We start from the raw sequence: 7,925 nt of genomic DNA, 5'->3' as shown, positions 1-7,925 counted from the left end.
GCCTGCACCACCAAGCCTGACCTTCTTTCTTGGGGATTGGGGGACTGGGGATTGAATCTAGGGGCATTCTACCTCTGAGCTACACCCCCAGTGCTATTTTTTTTGTGTGTGTGGTACTGGGGATGGAACCCACGTGCATTCTACTTCTGAAATACGCCCCAGCCCTATTTTTTTTTTTTTTTGGTGGTACTGGGGTTCCTGGAAGCCATTCTACCTCTGGGCTACACTCCCAGACCTATTTTTATAGGTTTTATTTGGAAACAGGGTCTCCTAAGCCAGCACGGCTAGCTTCGAACCTGCGCGATACTCCCGTTTCTGCCTCCCAAGCTCGGGGATTACAAGCGTGCGCCACCACGCCTGGCTCAGCCCTATTTTTTTGTTTTTGCAGGTCTGGGGATGGAACCCAGGGGCCTTCTACCTCCGAACCACACCCTCTGCTTTATTTTTTATTCTTTATTTTAATTAATTAATTTATTTATTTTGGTGGTACTGGGGATGGAACCCAGGGGCCTTCTACCTCCAGGCTACACTCTCAGACCTATCTTATATTTTATTTTGAAGCAGGGTCTCACTGAGTTGCAGCGGGCATAAGTAGCTGAGGCTGTCTACAAACCACGCTCCTCCAGTCTCAGCTTCCCGAGTGCTGGGTAAAGTCATTGATTTCAGAACCGAAGGATGGCCTCATACAGAGGGCAGCCAATGCTCCTGTGATTGACACTGAACAAGCTTTTGAGGAAAAGTGAAAACCCCAGGGACCATGGCTTCCATGGACGTGGACAAGGCCTCCTGGGGTCCCATCCAGGTGCCTCTTCTTCTGTGTTACTGGAGACTGAACCCAGAGGCAGGCCACCTCTAAGCTCCAGGTGCCTCTTATTTCCTTAGACACTTGAAAGTATTTGAAAATGTTTTCATCTAGTTGTGGTGGCGCATGCTGTGACGCCAGTACTTGGGAGGCTGAGACAGGAGGATTGCAGGTTCCAGGACAGCCTCAGCTACTTACCAAGTCCTTCAGCAACTTATTAAGACCTGTTTTTTTTTTTTTTTGTCTTTTTTTTTTTGTGTGTGTGGTACTGGGGTGGAACCCAGAGGCTTTTCTACCTCCGGGCTATACTCCCAGGCCTATTTTATACTTTATTTGGAAACAGGGTCTCAGTAAGTTGCTGAGAGCCTCACTAAATAGCTGAGGCTAGCTTCAAACCTGTGTAATCCTCCTGTCTCAACCTCCCAAGCGCTGGGATTACAAGCGTGCATCACCACACCCAGCTTAAGACCCTGTTTTAAAAGAACGAAAAAGAGCTGGGGGTGTAGTTCAGCGGTAGAATGCCCTGAATTCAATCCCCAGTACAAAAAAAAAAAAGTTTTCAGAGCTGAGCATGGTGGTGCACATCTGTAATCCAAGTACTTAGGAGGCTGAGACAGGAGGATTATGGTTCAAGGCTAGCCTCAGCAACTTAGTGAAGCCCTCTGCAACTTAGTAAGACCCTATTTCAAAATAAAAAATAAAGCCGGGCGTGGTGGCGCACACTTGTAATCCCCGCGCTTGGCAGGCTGAGACAGGAGGATCGCGCAGGTTCGAAGCCAGCCTCAGCTACTTAGTGAGGCTCTCAGCAACTTAGTGAGACCCTGTTTCCAAATAAAATATAAAAATGGGTCTGGGAGTATAGCCCGGAAATAGAAAGCCTCTGGGTTCCACCCCCAGTACCACCAAAAAATAAATAAATTAAAAAAAATAAATAAATAAAATAGGGCTGGGATGTAGCTCAGAGGTAGAATGGTACACACACACACACACACACGCACGCATGCACACGTGTGCTGTTTCAGGACCTGGGCTGGGCTGAGTCCTGGGAAGGAGCTGTAGGTAGTTGGGATGTCCCACTCCTGTCCTGAGTCTCCATCTTACCCCACTGACTGATTGGCTTTTCCTCCTCGGCTACAGCCTTGGCTCTGCGAAGCTCTGGGGGGCAGAGCTCTTTCTGTGCATTGCTATCGTGAGTCAGGGCAGGTGACATCCTCAGCACGTGTGCATCCTGGCATTCTGCCTCGGTAGGTGTCCACCCAAACCGGCCCCCTGCTGGAGCAAGGTCTGTCCTGCCCAGACCATGTGAAAGCACAGTCTGATGGCTAGGCAACTTCCCCAGAGGTTCTTGCACAGGCCAGGATGGTCCTTTCTTCCGTGGTGACAGGAAGGAACTTGTCACTTTGAATTCTGGCTGGAATTTGAACTTGCCAGGCAAGGCTGTTGTCTGTTGAATGAATTTGTGGCTTCTAAAAGCTAAAAAAATTCTAGGTAATAGGAACACAGAGATGGATTATGTTTGCCTGAACCTCATTTGCAAAGAAAAGTGGCTTTATATGGGGAGACAGATTAATAAAAAGATGATGCAGGAGGCGGGGGCGTAGCTCAGAGGTAGGGTACTTGCTTAGCATGCACAAGGCCTGGTTTCAATCTCTAGCACCACAAAACAAAACAAACGCACAGAAATGGAAACACATGCAGGACAGAGGCGTCCAACTGGGAGCTCCATGCCCAGGTCAGTGCAGGGACTCACGCCCGGCTCCGTCTCAGCCGCGCGGCACTGACAGCTGCTTGGCCTCTCTGGGTCTCCATGAAAGCAACAGTCTCCACTCCACAGGGCCGCAGATGCGCCCAAGGCCTGCCCAGTGCTTGGTACAGGGATGGAGTGCGTGCCGTCCTGCAGAGGGGCAGGGACAGCCCCACAGGCGAGGGCAGGATGGCCTGAGCTTCTGATAAGAGTTGATAGGTAAAGGGAACTGCATGAATAAGCAAACAGTTTGCCATCTGCCAGAGAAAAGCTTTAAAAAAGCTCAATACAGGCTCCACCGCTCAGGGAGTTTCTGCTCCTTGACATGGGCATCAAAACATTTAGCAGGCTCAAGGCACAGGTTTTTACTTGAAAGAAAATCACGCCTGGCATTGTGGTGCGTGCCTGTGATCCCAGACCGAGGCAGCGTGGGCCAGTTACTGAGATCCCCATCTTAACGTACAATCTAAAAGACGCATGGTAGCACATGCCTGTAACCCCAGTACTTGGGAGGCTGAGACAGGAGGACAGGTTCCAGGCCAGCCTCAGCAACTTGGCAAGGTCCTCCACAACTTAGTGAGACTGTGTTTCAAAATAAAGAATAAAACAGGACTGGGGATGCAGCTGGGAGGTAGAGTGCCCCTGGGCCCAACCTCCTGTACCACAAAAGGGGGAAAAAGAGCCCAGGGCTGGAGCTGCACGGCAGAGCACCCCTGGGTCCATCCTCCAGTGTCACACCTCAAGGTGTGTGAGGGCTGAGACTCTCAGGGCCACCAGGGCTGCCTGGCTGGAGTGGCCGCTGCCCAGGGCACCAGTGTTAAGAAGTTATTTCCTTGTGTGCCAGCTGCACACTGATACAAAGCTTTATTCAGAGGCTCCTACCTTAGCAGAGCCGGGCCTTCAAAGAAAACTAGGGGAGACTAGTCTCTCTGATAAGCCCCCCACCCCCGCCTGCTTCCTGCAAGAGCCAGAGGGACCTGCCACTCTCTTGCTGCCAAGCTTTTCAAGAAAGCCAGAAAGCAGAGGATGGGCAGTCACCAGCCTCACCACCGTCCTCCAGCCCGCTCCGCCAGCCCTCTGCCCGCGCTTCCTCCTCTACCCTGCCCCAAAGAGACACGAATGCAAGCCAAATGAGCCAGATGTGGAGGCCCACGCTGTAATCCCAGCCACTCAGGAGGTTGAGGCAGGTTCAAGGCCAGCCTCAGCAACTTAATGAAACTCTGTCTCAAAACAGAAAGGGCCAGAGAGGTAGCTAGCCTTCTTTCGAATGGCCCTGGCTGGGGATGTAGCACCCACTCTGTAGGGATTGGTGGGCCGGTCGGCAGACCACAGCACAAGATCTGAGTGTCAGATCATTTAAATCACATGAACTAGAAGCCTGCAGCAGGCCGAACCTAAGTCTGGGTGAAGCCCAAGCTCCAAAATTAAGGAAACCTAGAGAATCCTGTTTCAGCCTCCTAAATACTGGGATTACTAGCATGCACCACTGTACCCAGCTCTGATTGTGTGTGTGTGCACGTGTATGTGTGTGTGTGTATTACTGGGAATTGAACCCAGGAATTTTTTATTTTTGATTTTTGGTGGTACTGGGGGATAGAACTCAGGGACTTTCTAAAATCCCTGGGCTATACCCCCAGCCATATATATATAAATTTATTTGAAAACAGGGTCTCACTAAGTTGCTGAGAGCCTAAGTAGCGGAGGCTGGCTTCGAACCTGTGCGATCCTCCAGTCTCAGCCTCCCAAGTGCTGGGATAACAAGCATGTGCCACCAAAACCCAGGAATTTTATTTTTTTGGTGGTACTGGGGGTGGAACCCAGAGGCTTTCTACCTCCGGGCTATACTCCCAAACCTATTTTTTATATTTTATTTGGAAACAGGGTCTCACTAAGTTGCCGAGAGCCTCACTAAGTAGCTGAGGCTGGCTTCGAACCTGTGTGATCCTCCTGTTTTAGCCTCCCAAGCACGGGAATTACAAGCATGTGCCACCACGCCTGGCTCCAGGAATTTTTTTTGTGTGTGGTACTGGGGAGTGGAACCCAGGGGCTTTCTACCTCCGGGCTACACTCCTAGACTTATTTTATGATGTATTTGGAAACAGGGTCTAAGTTGCTGAGAGCCTTACTAAGTAGCTGAGGCTGGCTTCAAACCTGCGCCATCCTCCTGTCTCAGCCTCCCAAGCGCTGAGATTACAAGTGTGCGCCAACATGCCCAGCAACTCAGGAGAATTTTACCTCTGAGCTATCCCCAGCCATATGGAGAAAGGGCAGAATGAGGGCCGGATCCCTCTGCTTGCTGCTTGAGTGGCTGCTTGCTTGCCCTTCCTTTTTTTTTTTTTTTTTGCGGTTCTGAGGATGGAACCCAGGGCATTCAACCTCCGAGCTACAACCCCTGCCCTATTTTTTATTCCTTATTTTGAAACGGTCTAAGTTGTGGAGGGCCTAAGTAGCTGAGGCTGTCCGTGAACCGCGATCCTAAGGTCTTAGCCTCCTGAATGCTGGGATTATCTCTCTTTTTTTAATTGCGGTACTGGGGATGAAACCCAGGATCATTCTACCTCTGAGTTACACCCCAGCCCTAGTTTTTAGTGTTCTTTTTTTTTTTTTTTTTTTTGGAAACAGGGTCTCATCTCACTGAGTTGCGAAGGGCCTCGCTAAGTACTGAGGCCGTCCTCGAACTGAGAACCTCCTGTCTCAGCCTCCCAAATGCTGGGATTACAAACATGCGCCACCACACCCGGCCTGGCCTCCATTTTTAACAACCAGCAGGCATAATCAAATGGCATTCTGTGGGGGTCACAGAGCCACATGTCCACAGTGTCTTGGCATTCTAGGGTCACAGTTTCCTTTGTTGACTTACATCTAATGGTTCAAGCCTCCATTCCACGGTCCACAAAGCCCAATACTTACCCAAAAGTTTGCAAAAGGCTGAATTTCTCTTTCTTTAAATCGAGCTGGGAAACTTTGCCTTTAATTAATAAATTTATTTGTGGTATTCAAGATTGAACATGAGGACATTCTAGCTCTGAGCTATAATCCCAGCACTATCTTATTTTATTAACTTATTTCTGTGGTATTGGGGATAGAATCCAGGGCATTCTATCTCCAGGCTACACCCTTACATCTTTAATTTTTATTTGGAAGCAGGGACTCGTTAAGTTGATGAGCGCTTCACAAAGTTGCTGAGGTTGTCCTCAGACCTGGTATTGGGCTTGAACACGGGCATTGCACCTCTGAGCTATACCTCTGGCTCTATTTTAAGTCGCTGAGGGCCTCTCTAAATTGTTCAGGCTGGCTTCAAACTTGGAGTCCTTATTTCAGCCTCTTATGTACTGAGATTACAGGCATGTATCACTATACTTTTTTTTTTTTGGTGGTACTAAGTGTTGAACCCAGAGACATTCGACCTTCAGGCTACACCCCAGGCCAATTTTATTTTATTCTATTTTTATTTTTGCAGTACTGGGGATGGAACTCAGGGGCGTTCTACCTCCAAACTGCACCTCCAGCCCTACTTTCTATTCTTTATTTTGAAACAGGGTCTCACTGATTTTTTTTTTTTTTTTTGGTGGCACTGGGGTGGAACCCAGAGGCTTTCTACCTCCAGGCTATACTCCCAGACCTATTTTATACTTTATTTGGAAACAGGGTCTCACTAAGTTGCTGAGAGCCTCACTAAGTAGCTGAGGCTGGCTTCGAACCTGTGTAATCCTCCTGTCTCAGCCTCCCAAGTGCGGGGATTACAAGCGTGCGCCACCATGCCTGGCTCTCACTGATTTTCAAAGGGCCTCACTAAGTAGCTGAGGCTGGCCACAAACCACGATCCTCCTGTCTCTGCCTCCTGAATGCTGGGATTACAAGTGTGCGCCACCTCGCCCGGCTCCAATTTTATTTGGAAATAGTCTTGCTGAGGCTTTCTTCCAACCTGAGACCCTCCTTTCTCCGCCTCCCAAGCACAAGGATTACAGGCGTGTGCCACCACGCCTGGCACTTCCCCCCTTTTCTTATGTTCACCAGTAATGGTGCAACAACTTAGATTTAACATCATGTAGATTCAGAAATGGGGCCATGCGGGCTTGCCCTGCCACGTCCCTCCTCAGCCCTGGCCGGCGATGTGTTGGGTTAGCGCCATGCCGCCTCTCCCCAGCCCCGTGCCTCCCCCTGCATCCCATTGTTACTACCTGGCCTAGTTCCTTCCCAGGCAGTTTTCATTACCCAAATTCATATTTATTTATTTATTTATTTATTTATTTATTTATTTATTTATTTACTGGGGATGGAACCCAGGGGCATTCTACCTTCGAGCTACACCCCAGCCCTACTTTTTATTCTTTATTTTGAAACAGGGCTTCACTGAGTTGCAGAGGCCTCACTAAGTAGCTGAGGCTGTCCACAAACCGTGATCCTCAGGTCTCAGCCTCCCGAATGCTGGGATTACAAGTATGTGCCACCATGCACAGTGTCCAAATTCATATTTAAATGTTTATTTGTTAGTTATGTCTCTCATTAAGCTATACAGGGTTATCTTGTTCAGCTCAGGCCTGAAACCATGCGTGACACACAAGCATAAAGGTAGGCGGTGGACATCTGTTCACAATGTACAGCCAGGCGCATACCTCTGATCCGGGGCTCAGGAGGCCAATGCAGGACGGTCACAAGTTTCAGGCCAGCCTCAGCAAGTAAGCAAGACTCTGTCTCAAAGTAAAAATTAAAAAGGGCGTGGTGGCGCACGCTTGTAATCCCCACACTTGGGAGGCTGAAACAGGAGGATCACACAGGTTCGAAGCCAGCCTCAGCTACTTAGTGAGGCTCTCAGCAACTCGCTGAGACTCTGTTTCCAAATAAAGTATAAAATAGGTCTAGGAGTATAGCCCAGTGGTAGAAAAGCCCCTGGGTTCCACCCCATTACCACACACACACACACACACACACACACACACACACACACACACACACACAGGGGGGGTTGCGGGTAACCAGGTGTGGCGGTGAACACTTGTAATTCCAGTATTCAGGAGGCTGAGAAAAGAGAGGAGGATCAGGGTTCATGGCCAGCCTCAGCTACTTAGTGAGGCCCTCTGCAACTCATTGAGACCCTGTTTCAAAATAAAGAATAAGCCAGGTGTGGTGGCACACGCTTGTAATCCCGAGGTGGAGACAGGAGGATCTAGCAGGTTCAAAGCCACCCTCACTGGCTTAAGAGACTCTGTTTCCAAATAAAACTATAAAAAAAAATAGGTCTGGGAGTGTAGCCCAGAGGTAGAAGGGTTTCCAGGAACCCCAGTACCACCACCAAAAAAAAAAAAAAAAAAAGCCAGGCATGGTGGCGCACGCTTGTAATCCCTGTGCTTGGGAGGCAGAGACAGGAGGATCGCTGGT

Source organism: Muscardinus avellanarius (assembly GCF_963383645.1).
Source record: "Muscardinus avellanarius genome assembly, chromosome: 21".
NCBI lineage: Eukaryota > Metazoa > Chordata > Mammalia > Rodentia > Gliridae > Muscardinus > Muscardinus avellanarius.
Note: the sequence above shows the minus strand (reverse complement) of the source record.